Source organism: Oryctolagus cuniculus, chromosome 10 (genome assembly GCF_964237555.1).
Source record: "Oryctolagus cuniculus chromosome 10, mOryCun1.1, whole genome shotgun sequence".
NCBI lineage: Eukaryota > Metazoa > Chordata > Mammalia > Lagomorpha > Leporidae > Oryctolagus > Oryctolagus cuniculus.
Genome location: NC_091441.1, coordinates 83,545,776 through 83,567,728, shown reverse-complemented (window position 1 = coordinate 83,567,728; position 21,953 = coordinate 83,545,776). Strand labels below are relative to the sequence as shown.

Sequence of the window (21,953 nt, the reverse complement as noted above, 5' to 3'; positions counted from 1 at the left end):
CTAGTCCTGGCTGCTCCTCTTCAATCCGACTCTTGCTACATACTGGGAAATCAGGAGAAGATGACCCAAATCCTTGGGCCCCTGCACCAACATGGGAGACCTAGAAGAAGCTCCTGGCTCCTGGCTTTGGATCAGCTCAGCTCCAGCTGTTGCAGCCATCTGGGGAGTGAACCAGCAGATGGAAAACCTTTCCTTGTGTGTCTCAGCAAGAAGTTGGAACAGGACTCGAACAGGCACTCTGATACAGGATGCGGGCATCCTAAGTGGGTTTTTTTTTGTTTGTTTGTTTTTTGTTTTGACAGGCAAAGTGGACAGTGAGAGAGAGAGACAGGTCTTCCTTTGCTGTTGGTTCACCCTCCAATGGCTGCCGCAGCCGGCGCATCGTGCTGTTCCGAAGCCAGGAGCCAGGTGCTTTTCCTGGTCTCCCATGCAGGTGCAGGGCCCAAGCACTTGGGCCATCCTCCACTGCCTTCCCGGGCCACAGCAGAGAGCTGGCCTGGAAGAGGGGCAACTGGGACAGACTCCAGCGCCCCAACCGGGACTAGAACCCGGTGTGCCGGCGCCGCAGGCGGAGGATTAGCCTATTGAGTCACGGCGCTGGCCCCTAAATGGTATCTTAAGAACTAGGCCCCACACCCACCCCTACTGCTGAAGATTTAGAAACAGGTGCACGTTGCTGAGAGAAGCTGAGCTGAAAGGAACAGAACCAAACTCTCTGATGGGATCAGCAGCAACAGGGCCCTTCTCACTCAATTTCCACTCCCATATGTGAAGCCCAACAGGTAAGTGATATGACAAGACGAGCAGATGAGAGCTAGAAGTCTTTCCAACCTTGGAAAGAAACAAAGACTTATGAGAAAAAAAACCACAAGGGGAGAGGATACAGCAGTCAAATAATAAGAATGTCAGGAACCAACATGATTAAAAAAATAAGCAAACAGCGTCACTGCTTTTGAGGGCATTAATAGCTACAAATTGCTTTATTATCTTAGAATCATTTACTTCTCCTTTGATCTTGGTCAGAGATAGGGTCCGTAATTACTGCTGGATATGCTTCATACAAACATATATGAAACCAGGACAAGATAAGGACACTTTGGTGGGGGGGTGTGCATGTGTGTGAACACACATGCATTTAGCGTTCTTTTCTTTTACAAGCCTACAACACCCTTAACCACTAATACACACACACACAGTCCTTGCACACTTCCATATGTATAACTGCTGCCACCACATAGGAACTGTAAGAGCAGACTCTTCTCCTCCAAAGACTTTGGGCCTGGTGGACAGCATTCGGCTATGCCTTCTCCCCACCAAAGATGACTTCCTCCTATCCATCATCCAACCAGGTACATTTAAACCCTGACACTCCAAAACTCTAAAGCACAGAGCTCTGCAGTCACCTCCAGGCACTGAGAACCAGACACTGTTCTCTTTTTCACTAAAGATGAGGAATCTGGGGCCCAGAGAGGTTAAGGAGAGCACTCAAGGTTGCACACCATGGAAGTCCACTACAACCTCTAAGCTATCCTGTCTCACAGGGACCACAGCCCCTGGTGGTCTAGGTTCCACGTGCACCTGCCACCACCTTTGATGGCCTCAGAAGGAGGGTGGCCCTCTGTACATCCCTGCATTGTGAGTGCAAAGGGTTCTAACCAGTTTTCTGATTCATGCCCTCACCTCACCCTGCACAGCATGAGTTGATCCCAATTACTTACTCCCCACTCCCCTCTTTCAAGCTGCTCTGTGTTGAGCTTTGCCGGCACAATGAGAACTTATCTTCTTGTCACTCCTCACTGGACCCTTTAGGAACCCAGGCTGAGTCTCCAGAGTTCCTAAGCACTGCCCAAAGATTCTGGCTAATTCTTCTGTCTTCCTTGAGCCTTCTCCACATGGGAAAGCACCCACCCACCCTAAGAAGGCAGCCTCCCGGACTGGTCTACTCACTCATTCCAAACATGTAGGTGCGGCTCACCTGTCCAGGCGCTGCCCTCAAGTAACCACCCTCCCACTGAAAACCACTAGTCTTCAATGCTACTTACACTGGAGCAAGAACCAGAGAATAGCAGATTACAAGCTGCTGACCTACAGCCAATTGCTGACCCTCCCTAAGTCTGGGTTTCTCCATCACTAAAATACTCCCTACCTGAACAGCTGTTCTGGAGAAAAATAAGGTAATGTTTGGAAACAGTCTGACAAGGACTGGGGTCACAAAGGGTCAATACATAGAAGGTGTTACTAATTTTTAACCCTCCTCTTAACAGCCTCTACTTGGTCCTTAGGGAACCCATTCTCCCGCACTGTGCAACAATCACACAGCCCAGACCAGGGATGCTGGCACTCTCCTGCAAATGGCACATTTGTCTAAGCCTCACTGAATGGTCTGTGGGTTGCAGAACTAAGCCACTTAGCACACGCGTGGCATTTCCCATGGGTCTCTCCTTCTCTGGCTGTGAATAAGAAGACATATCATCTCTTTTGCCACGGTAACCCATCTGCAAACAAGAGAAGCCCTCATGAGGCTGAAGGCAGGACAGTGCAGAGAGCAGCACGGAGAATCAAGAAAATCCAGGCTGGCCGTACAGATAGGCAGATTCTACCCTCACAGGTAGTGAGTATGGGCACCATATGGGTGATGGGCAAATCACCCTGATCAAACACTACCTGAAACTGTCATGCTGAAATTCTAACTTATGTGCATTAGCTAATCTCCCTGTCACGTAAGCCACTTGTTTTTTTTTTCTCTAATTAACTGCAATCAAAAGTGTCAAGCGATACAACATTAGGATAGCTCAAAGCCTCCCTACATAAACACTCATGTTGCAATCATCTTCTGACTTTCTACTACCTTCATCCATTGCAGAAGGTGCTGGAGACAGTCAACAGGAGAAATGTCATCCCCAGCCTCATGGAGCACAATTGCTCTACAAAAACTACCTTCTTTAAGAGAAACGGCACCCTGCCCCATGTTGAACTCAAAAACATCTTCATTGGCAAATGCACTGGTTACAAAAAGGCCACTAAAACACAACCTATCCCAAGTTTTCCAAGTTAAGAAGCATCAACCCCAAGTGGCACTCTAACCTCATCAGAAGTTACACTAAAGATCTGTGCCTGTCCTCAACACTTGCAATGGTCCTGTTTTCCGTCCTGTTCAATATGGTGGATACCAGCCACATGTGGCTACTTTGATTTAAACTGGCTATGTGAAAAGCGAATTTAAAATTCAGTTTCTCAACCACACTAGCCACACTTCCAGTGTACAAGCCCTACATGCAGCTTATAGATAAAATACTGGATGATGTAGATCAATATTCCATCATCACAAAATGTCCCAATAGTCAACACTGTTTTTCCTGTATGGTACACAGGGAAATGTCCTGGGTATTGGTTATGAGTCTGCCTCGGGGGCCCTACAACAAGGAAATGACATACACACGTGCACACACAGTATTTAGGACTGTTAAAACAAATAGCTCAAATAACTCAGCTTGTATTTCTATTCTTGATCCACTTCCCCAATTAATATTCATTCAAGGGCAGACTGGGCAACTGGAATTAGGTATTAGGTGACTGGAACTGAAAAAGCCAGGACTGTGGCGGGCTTTTTGGTACATTCGTTAAGATACCACCCCAAGGCCGGCGCCATGGCTCAATAGGCTAATCCTCCACCTGCAGCGCCGGCACACCAGGTTCTAATCCCGGTCGGGGCGCCAGATTCTGTCCCGGTTGCCCCTCTTCCAGGCCAGCTCTCTGCTGTGGCCAGGGAGTGCAGTGGAGGATGGCCCAAGTTCTTCGGCCCTGCACCCCATGGGAGATCAGGAGAAGCACCTGGCTGCTGTCTTCGGATCAGCACGGTGCACCAGCCGCAGTGCACCAGCCGTGGCGGCCATTGGAGGGTGAACCAATGGCAAAGGAAGACCTTTCTGTCTCTCTCTCTCACTGTCCACTCTGCCTGTCAAAAAATAAAATTAAAAAAAAAAAAAAAAAAAGACACCACCCCAAATGCCTACATCCCATATCAGAGGGCCTGGGTTCAATCTCAGCTCTGCTTCTGATTCTAGATTCTTGTAGTGCCTGGACCGGTGGGCAGTAGGTGATGGCTCAGGTAGGTGTGTCCCTGCCAGCCAAGTGGGAGACTGAGTTTCGCTCTTGGCTTCCACCTAGACCAGCCCTAGCCCCAGCTGTTGAAGTCATTTGAAAAATAGTAGTATTTTAGAGTCTAGAGCCTCAAACTCCAGACTTCCTAAAATTAGCCAGAACTTTTCTTAAAATATCGTGGCTTCAAAGGGCTTTCCCCTATCCAAAACACACACACACACACACAGGACTCTGACCCATGAGTCTGGCCTGAGGACTAGGAATCCCCTTAATTAATGAACATTCTGCAAAACCCTGAATCAACCATTCCAAAACCATTCTTGGAAGCTGGGACCTCAGGACTGCTGGGGAGGAGGCCTGAGTGGGACTCACTAATGAAGCCACCCCCAGACACGTGTAACTTGCCAATTCTCCTAGGTAATTCTCATGCACTTCCTTTTACCCAAGCCAATTTGTGAGCCAATGTTTCCAGAGCTGATCATTTTCTCCAGGCAGTTCTGCCTGCAATCTGTTTGCAGCCATCAGGTGAATGTGAGTGCCTGGTAACAGGTGCACAGGAGCACAAATTTTCCCTGCAGCCTTTTCTCCCTCAGGACTTCAGGCAGAGGGTGACTCACTCTGCTTCACTAAACCCCACCAACAGGCTCCTTCCACCAAAAAAAAAAAAAAAAAAAAAAAAAAAAAAAAAAAAAAAAACCTCCAAGAGTAACAGCCAGCTATCCTATTCCCATTAATGCCGCCTTCTCACAATTATCTTTCTTTGGGATAATTTATTTCAGAGACTAGCTTCTAGCTTGAGCTTACATTTTTAGCTGCGATGTCACAGAAACACATACACATTGCTTGAGCAACACAGGGTCTTTCTTCCTGGCAGCCCTGTGTTCCCAGAGAGTTAGACAGACATAAATAGGCAGCACGTACAAGAATTTTTCCTTTTCTGGGTATCTTATTTGCCTGACTTTTCTCTTACAAGTAATGATATGGGTATAAAACATTAAAATTGAAAGTAACGGGGCCAGCGCTGTGGCACAGTGGGCTAATCCTCTGCCTGCAGCGCAGGCATCCCATATGGGTGCCAGTTCTAGTCCTGTCTGCTCTTCTTCCAATCCAGCTCTCTGCTGTGGCCTGGGAAAGCAGTAGAAAATAGCCCAAGTGCTTGGGCTCCTGCACCCACATGGGAGACCCAGAAGTAGCTCCTGGCTCCTGGCTTCAGATCGGCCCAGCTCCAGCCGTTGCGGCCATAGGGGAGTGAACCAGTGAATGGAGGACCTTTCTCTCTGTCTCTTCCTCTCTTGTCTGTAACTCTACCTCTCAAATAACTAAATAAAAATCTTTAAATATATACATAAAGAAATCAACATACTGTGCTTTCAAAAGCCTTCTTTCAGAACTGGAGTTGAGATACAGTGAGTAAAACCTACCTCCTGGGATGCCAGCATCCCATATGGGTGCCGGTTAGAGTCCCGGCTGCCCCATTTCTGATCCTGCTCCCTACTAACCGCCTAGGAAAAGCAGCGGAAAATGGCCAAGTGCTTGGGCTCCGGCACCCATGTGGGAAACGCTGAAGCAGCTATCAGAAACAGCCTGGTCTGATGTCCTTCGGCTGGAATGAATGACGACTGGTTTCTTGCCACCTCTGCCTCACTAAACTCAAGAGTCCAAGTCCCAAACGGACCTTAATTTAGGCCATGTGTCAGATACATGGACATGAACTCCCACTTCCTTGGTTACTTATTGCTGTGACGATGCTACACAGTAACAATCACAAACCTCAGTGGCATACACCATCAGCATTTATTACACCTGCACCAAAGGTTTGCACAGGGTTGGCTAGGAAGACCAGCCAGTTCTCATACACCTTGAGCAGGTGTTTAACTGCAGGTCTGCACCATGGCACAGCTAGACTCATCTCTTCAACAAAGACTAAAGCACAGAAATTTTATCAAGGACAGCCCAGCTAAAAGACCACAGAACCTATCTTTCCATGCCTCATCTCAAACCTTGAGCATTTTAAAGTAGCCAGCAGAAGCCAGGTTTTATGCCAAGTTGGGGGACTTCTTAGCACCCCAAAAGTGGTTTACATAATGAAGAAAGTAGATCAGGACACACAAGAATCTAAACCTGGAAACTCTCTTCAGTTTTGTCTTGCATCGTAAGTTCTGGATTACATATAGAATACCCTATCTAAAATTTGAATTCCTAGACAGGCCAGAGGAATATTCCATTCTGATTGGATATAGAGGGGGGATAATGGGACCAGAAGGTGAAAGGAGATGAATAACCCAAATCCAAACCTAGGAAAATTTAAACTGCACGTTAGCTATGCTTTTGCTGCCTACTTTATAATTTTAATTTCATAGAGGGCTTTCCTTTCTTGGCTCCTTTGTAGAAAAACTACATTGACAAAACTTCTCATCAGAATAACTCAAGTCCCTTTCCTGATCCCAGTGCAGCAAACCTAGTGCCCGACATGAATTATGCAATGCAGAACAATCCATTATGCAGGCAGGAAAGCAAGAAGGGCTGCACTGGTTTTCAAATGCAAAATTCTACCATGTAATGCTGGCATTAAGGAACAGACACCCAGCCTTAGAAGTCCATAGCGTTCTGACAGCGCCTACTCTTTCAATAAAGGTCACAGCCCTGATTCATCTCTAGAGTGTCTGAACAACTTGCAGTATGAGGAACTTTCCTTCTATATTTAAGATCTCCCTACGTGGTATACATAAAGTTCATTTACTCTTTTATTTGCAAGGCTGCACAGTTCACACTAAAATCAACTCGGAGCACAGAATAGATCTGATCTGATTCCCATACAGAGAATGCATATTCCTATGAACAGCAATTTTTTAAACATTTTATTTATTTGAGAAGCAGACTCACAGAGACAGAAAGGTCTTCCATCTGCTGATTCACTCCCCAAACAGCTATGATCCCTAGAACTGGGCTGATCCAAAGCCTGGAGCCAGGAGCTTCTTCTAGATCTATGCAGGTGTGGGGGCCCAAGAATTTGGGCCATCTTCCACTGCTTTCCCAGACCATAGCAGAGAGCTGGATTAAAAGACGAGCAACCAGGACTTAAACCAGTGCCCATATGGGATACCGGAGCTGCAGGCATAGGCTTAGCCTACTATGCCACAGTGCCGGACCCTGAACATCAATTTCAAGACACGATTTTGCACCCAATTCCAAGACTCAGCAGAATGGGAATCCTAAAGCAAAATATTCAAAGAATATTTTGTCAAAACAGATTATTTCCTCAGCTCTTCACAACTGGAACTAGGGAGCCATCCCCCATCAGCTTCCAACAAACCCACATGGAGCACAGTGATAAACCAGACTAGTACTTCCAGAACACATGATTCATTTCCGCACACATTTCTTGGCCCCTCTTATGAGTCAGTCCCTATCCTTGGCCCTGAGAGTGAATATGTTGCAGATGAGATGAAAGGTGAGAGACATTAGGTAACAAAGACACATAAACCAGAAGTTACAAGCTGGTCACCTAAAGACCCAATATGGCTCCCAGATGTGTTTTGTTTGGTTCACCCAAGTTTCTCAAGGAACTTTGAGCCAACATTTAAAAATTGGCAAACCTGGTTAAAAAAAAAATTAAGCTCTTAAGTTCTCTTAAAACCTTGAAAGAACTAGCAACACTTGGCCAATGTCGATGTATGGAAGCAACAGACTAAAGCAGAATGGCAACTTTCCCCTTTGAACAAGACAAGTGCTTCCAATTTGCCCAGACCGTCCCACTCCCTAATGCCCTCTAAAAGCCTACTCAGTCTCTGAGTTCATGATGACCACTATAAATAAACCATCAGAGTGGCAGGTATTATCTGTTACAAGTGAGGAAAATGACAACCCACAGGACTCACAAATACAGGCAGCAGGGACAGAAATTGATAAATTCTCTGGAGGACAATATGATGGTGGCTATTAAAAGCTTTAAAATGATGTAATTCATATAAGCCAACAGCTCTACTTCTAGACATCTATCCAAAGAAAACATCTGAAGATGTTCACTAAAATATACGTACAAGACACTCATCAATATGTTGTATAAAATTAGGAACTAAAAACAATCTAAATGCTATCCTCAAAGCATGGTTTAATATTACAGAACAACTAAAAATAGGTTCCACCACCATTGAAATGGTAAAGTCAATTTATATGTAATATGTTCAAAGTCCATGATATATTGTCAGACACAAAGAAAAACCCACCAAAACAGCATATACTAGCCAGTCTCATTTTCATAAGAACAAGATAACCCCCCAAAAAATTTACAAGTTTGCATATGTATGTATGTGAGTATTTCTGGATAAAAATAGAGTGTTAGCACATGTTTTTCTCTGGGCTGGGATGATGGGCAATGTGGATATATTTTCCTTCCACATTTACATCCTTCTGTATTGTGTACTTGATTTATAGACGGGGAAAAGATCTTAATTTCATGAGAAAAAAAAACATAAACTATGGAAGCAGAGATCAACTCTGGAAAGCAATGGATAGTCCCATAAGGTCACAATACTGCCTGAGTTTTTAAAAGTTAGAAACTCAAATTAAGATGCCTGTATTTTTTATATTCAGAAAAAAAATGCATTTTCCAACACTAGAGCATTTTTTAACAACTTGGTCGCGAGCGTTGGATTCTTAACCAAGTCACACAGACTTCAACAGGCTGATAGTTGGAGGGGGAAATGAACAAACTGCCTATCAGATGTGAGCCCTAACGCGAGGCCAAGAATCCAGGTGGTACGACACTGCGGCTATTTAAAACAAGCCAAAGGGATACCGGCCATGGCTGCACTCCATCCATGACAGGCTCAGCCACCACACACATCTGGGCAGGATAAAGGCCCTCAAAGACCCTCAACACAATTAACTCAATATTTTCTCTGTAGTTCAAAATGCTACAACAACTGGCAGGCAACCATCTTAAATCATTACAGAAAAGTCAGACATATGGCTAAGTATATTTAATATGCCTTAAAAATAAGACACGGATTTTCCAGCCAACAAAGATCTTAGGCAAGAACTTTTTTTTATTTAAAAATCATGCCTACTCGTTACCCTCAAAAAGATTCAATTCAACAGATATTCGTGGGCACCTACAGAGGACAGAGATTACAAAAATATATTAAAAAAAAAAAAAAGGTCAAGCATTTAGCCTAGCAGTTCAGACGCCGACATCTCATTTCAGAATTCTTGGGTTTGATACATGGCTCCGACTCTCGACACCAGCTTCCTGCTAATGTGAACCTTGGCAGGTAGCACAGATGGCTCCAGCAGTTGGGGTGCTGACATCCAGTATGTGACACCTCGATGGAGTACCCAGCTGCAACCTTTCGTCCTGACCCATTGCCACCCATGGCCACCCATCACCAGCCATTCCTTTGTTAGCAGGAATTAAGTGAACTAGAAGATAAGAGCTCCCTTCTCTGAAATACATAAATTGAATAAAATACAAAAAAAAAAAAAAATCCAGGAACGTTGGCCTCAAGAAACACAAGATGCTGTACAGGTGAAAGGCGGGTAAGTCTACGGTTACAAAGCACTGCTGTGACTGCTGAAATAATGACGTGCATGCCAAACATGGAGGGAGCACAGGAGAGCAAGGGACGCATGGGGCTGGTGCAGCAGACAGGAAGAACAGGAGAAGGGGAGAAGGCAGCAATTAAGCAGAATTGCTTGAAAATATGTAGCAGCACACTATTTCCTGCCTGGCAAATACTTCAGAAATCTGCTTCCAAACTGATTCTAGGACTATCTTCAGTGGAGTCACCAGGCCTATGGGCCTGTCTCTGGCAGCAATAGGGCCAACCTACAACAGAGGCACCCACATGGGCCTAGGCAGTGCCAAGGACATGAGGGCTCCATGTTACAGAGTCAGATCCTTCTAACACATAAAGCAAGGATAAGAATTTCAGATCTGAGTGCCAGTCTCCCATGTCAGGATGAATAACCTGACCATTCGAGCTAACTTTCTCACGGCTAAAAGGAGAATAGGATCATGTTCCCAGGCAAAACTCTAAACTTGGGCCTTGATGACATGTCAGAAGATCAATAAATCACCACTAGGATTATGCATCTCCCAGCCCTAATTCAGATTCCCAGTCTCAGCCATGGAGTTACGCCTCTTGAGCAGGATCCTTCAACCTTGGCTTGGTTCTTCAACATTACAGGAGCTGGATAATTTTCTGTTGTGGGGGTGGTGCTGGGCATTGAACATTGTCTAGTGGTATCCTTGAACTCTACTCAAAAGATGCCAAGAGCTCCCCATCCCTGAACCAGGACAACCAAAAATGTGTCCAGACATTGTGAAATGTCCCCAAGGGGCAAAAGTACCCCCAGTTGCGAGCCATCCTTTAGAACTCAGTGCTGTGTTACATACATTGCCTCATTGGGTCCTCACAGTCATCCTACAAGGGAAATGGTTTTCTCATTTTCAACTGGAGGAGTGAGGTGCTGGGGGGTCAACCTGCCCATTGGGGTCAGCTGGGAAATGGCAGAGCCTGGATTTGAACCACGGCAGCCTAACTCCAAATTATCTCACCAGCTGTTCCTGATCTGGGAGGTCAGACATAGCCCCAGGAAACCCAGATTCGTGTTCAGTTTCAAAATGCTTGCTATAGACAGGGGCACATTCTCAGTGTCACACTGGCAAAGATCATCGTGGCTGGTCCTGGCTTGCCTGCGACACCCCAGTATCAGAGAACGTGCCCTGCCTCCTCACTCCGCCATGACCTGGAAGCTAAGAAACATCATTAGAGTCCATCCGTCAGGGGCCAGAGCCCGTGGATCACCACTTGGTTAATCCTCCGCCTGTGGCGCCGGCATCCCATACGGGCGCCGGGTTCTGGTCCAGCTCTCTGCGTTTTCTGCTGTGGCCCGGGAAGGCAGTGGAGGATGGCCCAAGTGCTTTGGCCCTGCACCCCGCCGTGGGAGACTAGGAAGAAGCGCCTGGCTCCTGGCTTCAGATGGGCGTAGTTCCAGCCCTGGCGGCCGTTTGGGGGGTCAACCAACGGAAGGAACACCTTTCTCTCTGTCTCTCTCTCTCTCACTGTCTGACTCTACCTGATAAATAAAAAAATAATAATAAAAAAAATAGAGTCCATTCATCACCAGTGATAACATGAGAGAAGGAGGGGTGGTTCAGACCTCCACGGAGAGCAAGGATGAGTTCGACAGGCTTCCTTCCAATGCGTCTCAACTAACCCTGCCTCAGCCTTTTAAAAAGACAGCAACCGAATCACACCGGGAAAAACAAGGGCTTTTTTTCTAGCTGTGAAAAGCTCTCTGGAGAACTCTGTAGCACAATCTCTACCTCTCAAGAGATTCTTTCTTCTTCCCCCACGTGCTTTCAAACAAGGAACATTCAGGCAGTAACACGGGGCAATGTTTACTGAGCGCTTACCCTACGCCAGGCCACGCACTGTCTGATTTACTTAACTCTCATTTTATTTCTCCAACTACCGAAGAAAATAGTATTTTTATTATCCCCATTTACAGAGGGGGCAAATCCTGCCTCAAAGACATCTTGCCCCAGGCCATCCAGGTTTGCATAATTCAAGCCAGCCTTTGTCTAACATCTGAATCTACAACACATCAATAAACTGGTATCTGTGGATGATTTTATGAGCAGCACTGCAGGCAGGTTAACATTGCACATAGCAATAATTTTGAAACATGGTTTATAATCAGGGCCTAATCGCCTTTTAATTGCACCCTCACACCACTGTCTGTAAAGAAAGGCTTGTATTCCGTCTCTTAACAGGCTAAAGGATGAGCCTTCCTGTGGCAAACCTAACTGCAGCCCATTAAAGCCCCATACAAATGCCTCCTGCGATCATAGCTGTGGCCATGAATGTCTCTTACATAACTGGCTCTCAGGATACTGGAGATGGTAATAGAAGTCTACCCACGCGGCAGAAGAACCTCTCCAAAGTCTGCAAAGACTGCAAAGTTCCCTGACCTGCTTAGCACAGGACTGCCCTAAGGATTACTCCCCCCTACCCCAATACTCACCCCCACAGGGGAGCAACCGGCTCTTTCAAGCACCTCTGCTGGCCTCGTGGCCTCCCCGTCTCACCTGCCCCTTCCTCTATTAGAGCTTTCTGGGACCACCTCCTAAATAAGCTGCTTGCGTTCAAATCCTTACCATGAGTCTGCTTCTAGGGATTCAGTCTAAGACAAGGATGTTGGTAAAGGACAGACATACTAAAAGTGGATTGGGGTCAGTGATTTGGCTATGCTAGAGATGCTGTGCATAAGTCAACAAGATCCTCATGGTGACCTGAATAGCCTCAAGTCTCCTGCTGGGATCAACCACCTGCTAACTCCCGTTACTGCCATTTTCCAAATCCAAGTAACCCCAAAATCAGGGTACTTAATAACTCTTAAAAGTCAAGGTCCTCAGCCGGCGCTGCGGCTCAATCGGCTCATCCTCCACCTGCAGCACCGGCACACCAGGTTCTAGTCCCGGTTAGGGCGCCAGATTCTGTCCCAGTTGCCCCTCTTCCAGGCCAGCTCTCTGCTGTGGCCCGGGAGTGCAGTCCTTGGGCCCTGCATCCCATGGGAGACCAGGATAAGCACCTGGCTCCTGCCTTTGGATCAGCGCGGTGCGCCGGCCACAGCGCGCCAGCCACGGCGGCCATTGGAGGGTGAACCAACGGCAAAAAGGAAGCCCTTTCTCCCTCTCTCTCTCTGTCCACTCTGCCTGTCAAAAAAAAAAAAAAAAAAAAAAAAGTCAAGGTCCTCTTCCATGCAAGGAACTGGAACTATAAGCTACATGGGACCTTCATCACTAACCCCAAGGAGACTGCAATGGATTCTGCCCTCCTCTTCTTTACAGGACCCAAGCTTCTTACTATAGTACACCCATACATCATATTAAGACCAGCTGATGCAGGCCAACAATGCTCAGTGTCTGGAAGAGCATTCCTGGATCAAGGGCCGGTTAGCACCTCACTGAAGATACCCACAACCCATATCAGAGAGCCTGCTTTGGAGGCCTGGCTCCATTCCTGATTCCGGAGTCCAGCTTCCTGCTGATGCGCACCCTGGGAGGCGACGGTGATGGCTGCTGCCACTGTGTGGCAGATTTGGATGGAGCTCCTGGATCCTAGCTTCAGCGTGCCACAGCACTGGCCATAGTAGGCATCTGGGAAGTGAACCAGCAGATGGAAACACGGAAACTCATTCTTCTCTCTCACTCACTCTTGCTCCATCTTGCATCTCTGAGACAGAATTTTCCTGGATCAATCAGCTAAGCTCTATTAAGCCTCATAGACTGCAAACCTCAAACTCTTCTAAAGCTTAACGTGACCCATTTCACATTACCTTAATTTTAAGAGACTTTCAAATCTGTGACTTCCAGAGGCAAATGAACTGAGGGGAGATTCCTTCTAGCTCTGAGTCTGGACAATGGACAGTCAACAACAACTTCAGCCATTACCACGTGCCAGACGCTGTTCTTGGTACTTTAGACACAGCAGGGGAAAAAGACAACAACCTTACCCTCTGGGAATATATATTCTAGAGGGATACAGAAAATCAAAAACTTACATATTCTGAACTGGTCTACATGGAATGGAGTGAAAGAAGGCAGAAGAGGGGAACAGGGGATGGCAAACGACAGTGGGGATAGGATTTTAAATTACGTGGTCAGAGCAGGCCTCAGCGAGAAGGCTGCATTTGACAAAGACGTGACCTTCACCAGGGAGTGAGCCTGTGAGATGTGTATGTGGGGATCAGCAGGCCACAGGTAGGGAAACAGAAATAATATCCTTGGACAGATCACAGGGCCTTGGGAGCTTCTGCAAGGACTCTGACTTTCACTCTGATACAGAGACTAAAGAAACGATTATAAATAATGAGTTATTCCATTAATTAATTACTAGGCTATAAGAAGAGAAGATGACCATTTAATCATAAAAGACACTGTCCAAATTACAGTTTCTAATTTTGCTCCATGCCCTCAGAAACGCTGACATCTAGAACATGCTGGACTCTTCCTAGGACACTTTACTATAAGGCTGAAGTCACCATGCTGGGAACGTCCCTGACATCGATGAGTTTCAACTGCAAAATCAACAAAGGAATTCACAAGAAATAAGCGATGCGTGCTGACACCCATAGGGGCACAGTACAGCAAAGCTCCAGTATTTACTAGGGATTGTTCAAGGTTACAGATGTCACATACGAGCTGCATAAAAACAGGCAAGAAGGCAGTAACCTACTTTTCTGGGGGGAGGATGTGAATGTCAGCCCTTAACGAATTTGACAGCCTTTATTCTCAGTATATACAAAATCAGTATATCCCGTTACATGTATATACAAACTCAAGGAAAAGACCACTAACATCAGACAGCGGTGTTTTGCATTAAATAACCATCATTTATAAGGCAACATCCTTCATGTAAACCCCTGTGGTAAGGAGATGTCAGAATGTTTTCTCTTATAAACCACTTAATTCCCCTTAGTGGATAGCATCAATTCTGCCATCCAAAACTAGCCGGGTAACGAATGCCAACACATGCAGTGAGCCAACCGTATGCCATTGCCTCATAAGGTCAAGTTAATCTATTTTTAAAGAACACAGCCAGTGGCAAAGGGTGCTTACTGTGGAAACAATGGACCAGTTGGATTGGCTGTCCTTGCATTATTTTTTTTTTGTAAAAGCTGTGGAGTGTTCTACAGCATAACCTAAAAATACTCCTTTGAGAGTGGTCTTTTGGCACCAAGAACAAAAACTAATTGATTTTTAAAAGTCTAAATTAAAAAGACATATAAATACAAAGCACAATCTAGAAAGAGAACTAAAACATGACTGCTTTCTGTAGCAAGGATTCATTTACTGTTAGCTGAGAAAATTGTACACATGGACAATGTTGCAAAAACAGAGGGAGATTGTCACTCTTAGAAATCCTGACACAGAGCAGGTGCCACATTCACATAAAACAGAAATCCCTCCATCATCCTACCTGCTGAACTCTGAAATTTCACACTGCAAAAGCCATTTGTTAAACTTCAGGTACAGCCAGTAGGCAGAAACACTAGATATCTGTCATTTGTAGTCCAGTATGATTATAAGACACAGGGTGTCAGCTAATTGGAGGAGCTGGTGATGAGAAAGTGAAGATCCTGGGATCTTAAATGAGAAGTAAAGATGAACTACAGCAAAGGAAGAAAGACACTGCACGGCCAAGCAGCAATTATCATCTCAGTAAGAAGAAACGATGAAATGATCATTCATGCATCCCACTGATTTTAGTGAGCATCTATTATTTGCTGAAAGCTATTTTAGACACTGGGAGATAAGAGAACTGAACAAGAGATTAGATTCTTGTTCTCATGGAACTTGCATTCCAGTGGGAGAGGAGACCGATGATAAAGAAGAAACAGGAGATAATGTAAGACTGTGTCAAAGCTCTGAAAGAAACAGAACGGGGAGGTGGACACTGTGGCCCACCTGATGCTTGAGACACAGTTCTCCCACATGACAACGCAGATTCAAAGCCCAGCCACTCTGCTTCCAACCGGCTTCCTTACAATGTGCTAGAAGTGGCAGACAACTGACCAAGTACCTGGGTCCCTGCCACCCACGTGGAAGTACTGAATGGAGTAGGCTGTTGAGCTCATTTGGGGACCGAACCAGCAGATGGGAGATCGAAATCTATCTCTCCCTCTCCCTGTCATTCTGCCTTTCAAATAAATCACTCATATATATATATATATATATATAGTGAATAATATATATATACATACATACATACATACATACAGGTAGAGGGCTCGCAAAGACTCAGGGAACTATGTGATATGGAGTCAGTGATGTGCTGTGATCAGCTCAAACTTGGTCTGGAGAACCAACCAGCTCCAGCTATACCACTCATCACGGTTTCCCAGCTACGAGAGTCGGCTGTTGGTGCATATAGAATCACACCAGGAAGAGCTCTTCAAGGGAATCCATGAGTCTCTCTGAACAGACTTCCTGGAAAAGAAGCAGTCTTGCGAGTGCCTGGGGGGAACCGATAAAGACAAAACACTGTAGCTTATAGCAAGGACACAGTTATTTTACAGAGCTGTGTCCTACGTACCAACCGGTCAAAACACACACACACACACACACACACGACATCAAAGCAAAACCAAAGAATGGAACAAATAAGTATCTTTAACTGGATGTGGTCGCAACACCCTCACTGCGGTAAGGGAAGGAGCTGTGGTGGTGTTTTGGCTTTTAAATTGTATCCTGTGCATTGCCTCCTCTCTGCCTTAAAAAAGAAGAGAGACAGGTCTGGTTCCTGGGTCATTTGCAAAACCGCAAAATTCACCTACACAAATATGGAAGCATGACCATAATAAACCGGTTTGGGAAACTTCGGTCACACCATTTAAAACCTTTGCAGACTGGGTTATTCAGGGAAATGCAGCATTGCACACCTGTGGACAAGAGAGGCGGCACGCCCACTGCTGTCTGGAGTGAAGACACTTGGGCCCACAGGGGCTGACTCGCTGGGATGACAGCATGAGCTGGCAAGGGCTTGCTCTGGGAGCCAGGTCATCTGTTTCATGTGATGTCATTGCCTCAACTTCTGTCTTTACCCTAGGGCAGGGGCTCGCAAAACTGAGAAAGCACCAGACTCCCTGAGAGCTCAGTGACACATCCCCCAGGCACCACCACAGCCCACAAGTGTCCAAATCAGCAGAGCTGGGGGAGGCCCGGGAATGTGCATCTCTAACCAGCCCCCACACCATGCTAATGCCACTGGTCAGGGAACCCCACGAGAGGACCCAATCGGTCAGGAATTAGGGCATGGGTTTTAGATTCAGACCCAGTTGATTTATAGCTTACCTCCTGCCACATGCGCTACAACCCTTAAAAAATAAGTTACTCAAATCCCCTGAACCTCAGTTTCCCACATCTGAGTCCAGTTAGGAGGTCAAGAAGAGAATGCCCACAAAGCAGAGAAATGCCTAGCAGAGAACTCAACGAATTCTAAGTCACATGCTTAATAAATACCAACTGTTTCCTATAGTTCCTTAATAATTTGTTTCCCAAAACACTAGACTAGCAACAAGTCAAGACAGATAAGAAACTGGCAAAGATAAGGAGCAAGAATACATTTATAGCAGTTAACAGTCCCAATGTCAAGCAACAAGCAAAAGGTCAAATCAGTGTACGTCTACAATGGAATACCACTCAACAACAAAAAAGAACCACAATGGAATACTACTCAGCAACAGAAAAGAACTAAGTCAGTAATACACACAACAACATGAAAGCTCCCCAACATTCTGTCAAATCAAAAAAGTCAGGCGTACTTCATACTACATTATTTCCTGTTGATAAAGCAAACTCACCCATGGAAAAGAAAGCAAACAAGCTTTGCCTCTGAAATGAGTGGGAGAGAATTCAGTGGAAAGGGCAGGGAAGAAACTGCTGGGATAAAAGAAATGTTCTGGGCCAGCGCCGCGGCTCACTAGGCTAATCTTCCGCCTTGCGGCGCTGGCACACCGGGTTCTAGTCCCGCTCGGGGTGCTGGATTCTGTCCCGGTTGCCCCTCTTCCAGGCCAGCTCTCTGCTGTGGCCAGGGAGTGCAGTGGAGGATGGCCCAAGTACTTGGGCCCTGCACCCCATGGGAGACCAGGATAAGTACCTGGCTCCTTCCTTTGGATCAGTACAGTGCACCGGCCGCAGCGCGCCAGCCGCGGCGGCCATTGGAGGGTGAACCAAAGGCAAAGGAAGACCTTTCTCTCTGTCTCTCTCTCTCACTGTCCACTCTGCCTGTCAAAAAATAAATAATTAAAAAAAAAAAGAAAGAAAAAGAAATGTTCTGTATCTTAACATAAGGGGCCGGCGCTGTGGCATAGCAGATAAAGCTGCCGCCTGCAGTGCCAGCATCCCATATGGACGCCGGTTCGAGTCCCGGCTACTCCACTTCCTATCCAGCTCTCTGCTATGGCCTGGGAAAGCAGTGGAAGAAGGTCCAAGTCCTGGGACCCCTGCACCCACATGGGAGACCCAGAAGAAGTTCCTGGCTCCTGGCTTTGGATAGGTACAGCTCCAGCCATTGTGGCCAATTAGGGAGTAAACCAGTGAATGGAGGACCTCTCTCTCTCTCTCTACCTCTCCTTTTCTCTCTGTAACTCTTTCAAATAAATAAATAAATATTAAAAAAAAAAATTAGGGCCGGTGCCGCGGTTCACTAGGCTAATCCTCCGCCTAAGACGCCGGCACACCGGCTTCTAGTCCCGGTCGGGGCACCGGATTCTGTCCCGGTTGCCCCTCTTCCAGGCCAGCTCTCTGTTGTGGCCCAGGAGTGCAGTGGAGGATGGCCCAAGTACTTGGGCCCTGCACCCACATGGGAGACCAGGAGAAGCAACTGGCTCCTGGCTTCAGATCAGCGCGGCACGAAGGCCGTGGCGGCCACTGGGGGGTGAACCAACGGCAAAGGAAGACCTTTCTCTCTGTCTCTCTCTCTCACTGTCCACTCTGCCTGTCAAAAAAAAAAAAAAAAAAAAAAAAAAAAAAACATAAGGAGTAATAACATAAGAATATACACCATCAAAACTCATCAGATGCTTAACAGCTGCGCATTTGGGGTGGGCACTGTGGTGCAGTGGGCTAAGCCACACACAGCTTGGGATGCCTGCATCCCATAATGGACTGCAGCATGGAGTTCCAGCAATTCCACTTCTGAGTCAGCTCCCTGGTAATGTGCCTGGGAGGCAGCAGATGATGACTAAGTAACTGAGTTCCAGCCACCTACGTGGGAGACTTGGATGGAGTTCCTGGCTGCTGGCTTCAGCCTAACCCAGCCTCAAGAGCTGCAGCCATTTGGGAGGTGAACCAATGGATGAGAAGATCTTTCTCTCTCCCTACCTCTGTCCCTTTGTCTGCCTTTCAAAGTAATAAATAAATCTTATAAAAAAAAAACATATTCGTGCATTCTATTATGGGTAAACAAAATCTTAATGTACTTAATGTATTTATACACACACAGAACTGTGTGTCAGTGAGAGTTCTGGAAAATGCGTCATTAGGTGATGCTGGCACTGTGGAAGCATCAGAGTGCAGCTGTACAAATGAGGACAGCTCCAACATCTGTAGGTGCCAAAATCTTACAGGAATACCATCCACTACGTGCTCCACTGTTGACCAAAACATCATTATGCAATATATGTCTCTGTGGATATATATATGATTTTTAAGTCATTTTATAACATAGGACAACCATCTTCTCCATTTAAAATGAACCAACTCTGGTGGTGGGCACTGTGGCACAAGGGGTTAACAGGCTTGGAAGGCTGGCAGCCCATAAGGGAGTGCCCGGTTCAAGTCCTGGCTACTACATACTTCCTATTCAGTTTCCTGCTAATGTGCCTGGGAGTCAGCAGAAGATGGCCCAAGTCCCTGGGCTCCTGCCATCCACATGGGAGATGTGGAAGAGTTCCTGGCAGGCTTCAGCTTGGTCCAGCCTTGGCTATGGCAGGCATCTGTGGAGTAAACCAGCACATGAAAGAGGGATATTTCTCTCTCTCTCTCTCTTTCTCTTTCTCCCTCTCTCTTTCTTTCCTCCTTCCCTCTGTCATTGTCTTTCAAATAAACACAACCTTTTAAAAATAAAATAAACACCTCAATCCAATAGATCCATTTAGTTTGACTCCTTCACAATGCAATCCTGCTTCATATAATACCATTTGCTACAGACTATTTTGGTCCATGCATCTTTCCAGAGAAAGGAAATAGAAACAGCACAGTGTACTCCCACAAGACCTTTCCATACAGTCCCCAGAGAGAGCTGTGTCCCTGTGATCGGCTAGCTCGGGTGCAGACAACACAGGGGTAACACTCTTCTTTTCCACACATCAAGTAAGAGCCGGCCTAATATGATTAAGACACGATAGAGACACAGCAAGAGCAATTCTGCCCTGTAACTTAAATCATATTTCCAGTCAGAAAGAAGGAAGCAGAAAAGCTGGGTGAAACGGCTTAGGCCATCTTTACATCAGAAGAGCTAAGTGCACCTGCGTGGTTACTACATGAAATTGCTTTCATAGTGCAGTGGATCCCAGGCCACTCAACTTTCCAAATCGTCCTCCTTCCTATTCCATTCCAAGTAGAGTCTCAGTGTCTCTCTCTCTCCCTCTCTCTCTCTCTCACACACACACACATACACACACACACACACACACACACACACCTGTGCCTGGTATGAACATTCCTGTGCCCACTGAATAGTCCTGGGTGGGGCCTAAGGCCTTAACCTACTGGGTTAAGCCACCAGTTACCAGTTCAAGTCCCGGCTGCTCCATTTCCAATCTGGCTCCCCACTGATGTATCTGGGAAAGCAGTGGAGGATGGCCCAAGCGCTTGGTCCCTGCCACACATTTGGCAGGGGAGATACAAAAGAAGCTCCTGGCTCCTGAATTTGGTTTTGCCCAGCCCTGACCATTGTGACCATCTAGGGAAAGACCTAGCAGATCTCTCGCTCTTTCCCTCTCTCTCTCTGTAACCTTCAAACTAAAAAAATTCTTTAAAAAAAAAAAAAATGGTCTTGGGTGAAGGGAATTAACCCTGGAGACACCACAGAGTCCTTCCAAACCAGAGGCATCGGGATCCAAACCCACGTGGTTAACTCACCAACTCTTTCAAGCACCATGGAGGAGGCAGCCCTGAGACAGTAGCCCCCAGCTCTTTGATCACTGGTAGGAGATTCAGCCATGCACGGAACCTTGCACGCTGCAAGCAAACTTCCACTCAAGGCCCATTAGGCAACCTCAGGAGATGAGCAGGTCCCCCAACCCCGACCGCCTTCCCTCCTCCCTTTTTCTCCCAAACCACCTGACCTGCAGTAGCACCCGTCAAATCCCATGATCCAGTATTTTCTCTGTAGCGCTAGCAAGTCAAAATCATCGCTCCTGACACTAAAAGCTAAGCCTCAGAAATAAATAAGTGCTCAAATGTCACCCAGACATAGCAATGGCAGCTAATTTTTACTGAGCACTTACTAGGTACGGGCACTATTCTGCACACTTGGCACATATTAAGCTTGCATAACACAGATAGGGAAGCCAGTTTACAGCTAAGGACTCCCTGGCAGGAGAGGCATGCTGTAGGACCTCAAAGCCCGGGGCAGCGTGCAATGAATGGGGCACATTCTCTGCCTGCTTCTGTGGAAATGAAGAAATAAGGACCTAACTCCCAGTTCAGGGTTAAGTTTAAAAAAAAAAAAAAAAAAAGCACAAGGCACACATTAAGGGAATTCAGAGGATGAAGAATTTGTTCATCCTGGCAGGATGCTGGAGGGCTTCCTGGAGGAAGCATTCAAGCGGAGGCTGAGGATACCAACGGAAAGAGCTTTCCAAGGCTGAGTGACAGCCTCTCGGCTCTCAAAGCGACCAAAAGGCCAAGCTGTTTCCCCTGCCCCCTCCCCCATTTCATCTGGAACAAGTCTGTTTCCAAGAGGGGACCAGCCCAGCCCAGCCCAGCCCAGGCTCCTTTCCTGTGACACATTCCTCCAGCTGCCGCCTGTCCTTATGGAAACATATGGGAACTTTTCACCACGTTCAGCCCCACCACCTCCTTCCGTGCCTTCCTGGGGAGACTCTGCAGTCACGGCACTTGATGGCTCCAGGCACCCTTCAAAGGGCCCCAGTCACCTGTGTTGGGCACATTCAGGGACAGGGAAGGGCCCTACCACCAACAGCAGCCCACTGTACACACTTGCTGTGGGGTGGGGGAATGTGCTTCCTACCCCTCCCTCACCAATCACCTCTCCCCAAACTCCTTGGTCCTCAGTCTTCTGGTTCTGCAGTGAGCTTCAAACCCTCCCTTCTGG

The 21,953-nt window shown here is 46.6% G+C and overlaps 1 protein-coding gene across 29 annotated transcripts in view; it reads right to left on the bottom strand.

Annotated features, from left to right (window-relative positions):
- Nucleotides 1-21,953, bottom strand: part of MAGI1 (membrane associated guanylate kinase, WW and PDZ domain containing 1) — a 685,324-nt gene that overhangs the window by 661,636 nt on the left and 1,735 nt on the right. The window lies entirely within an intron of this gene.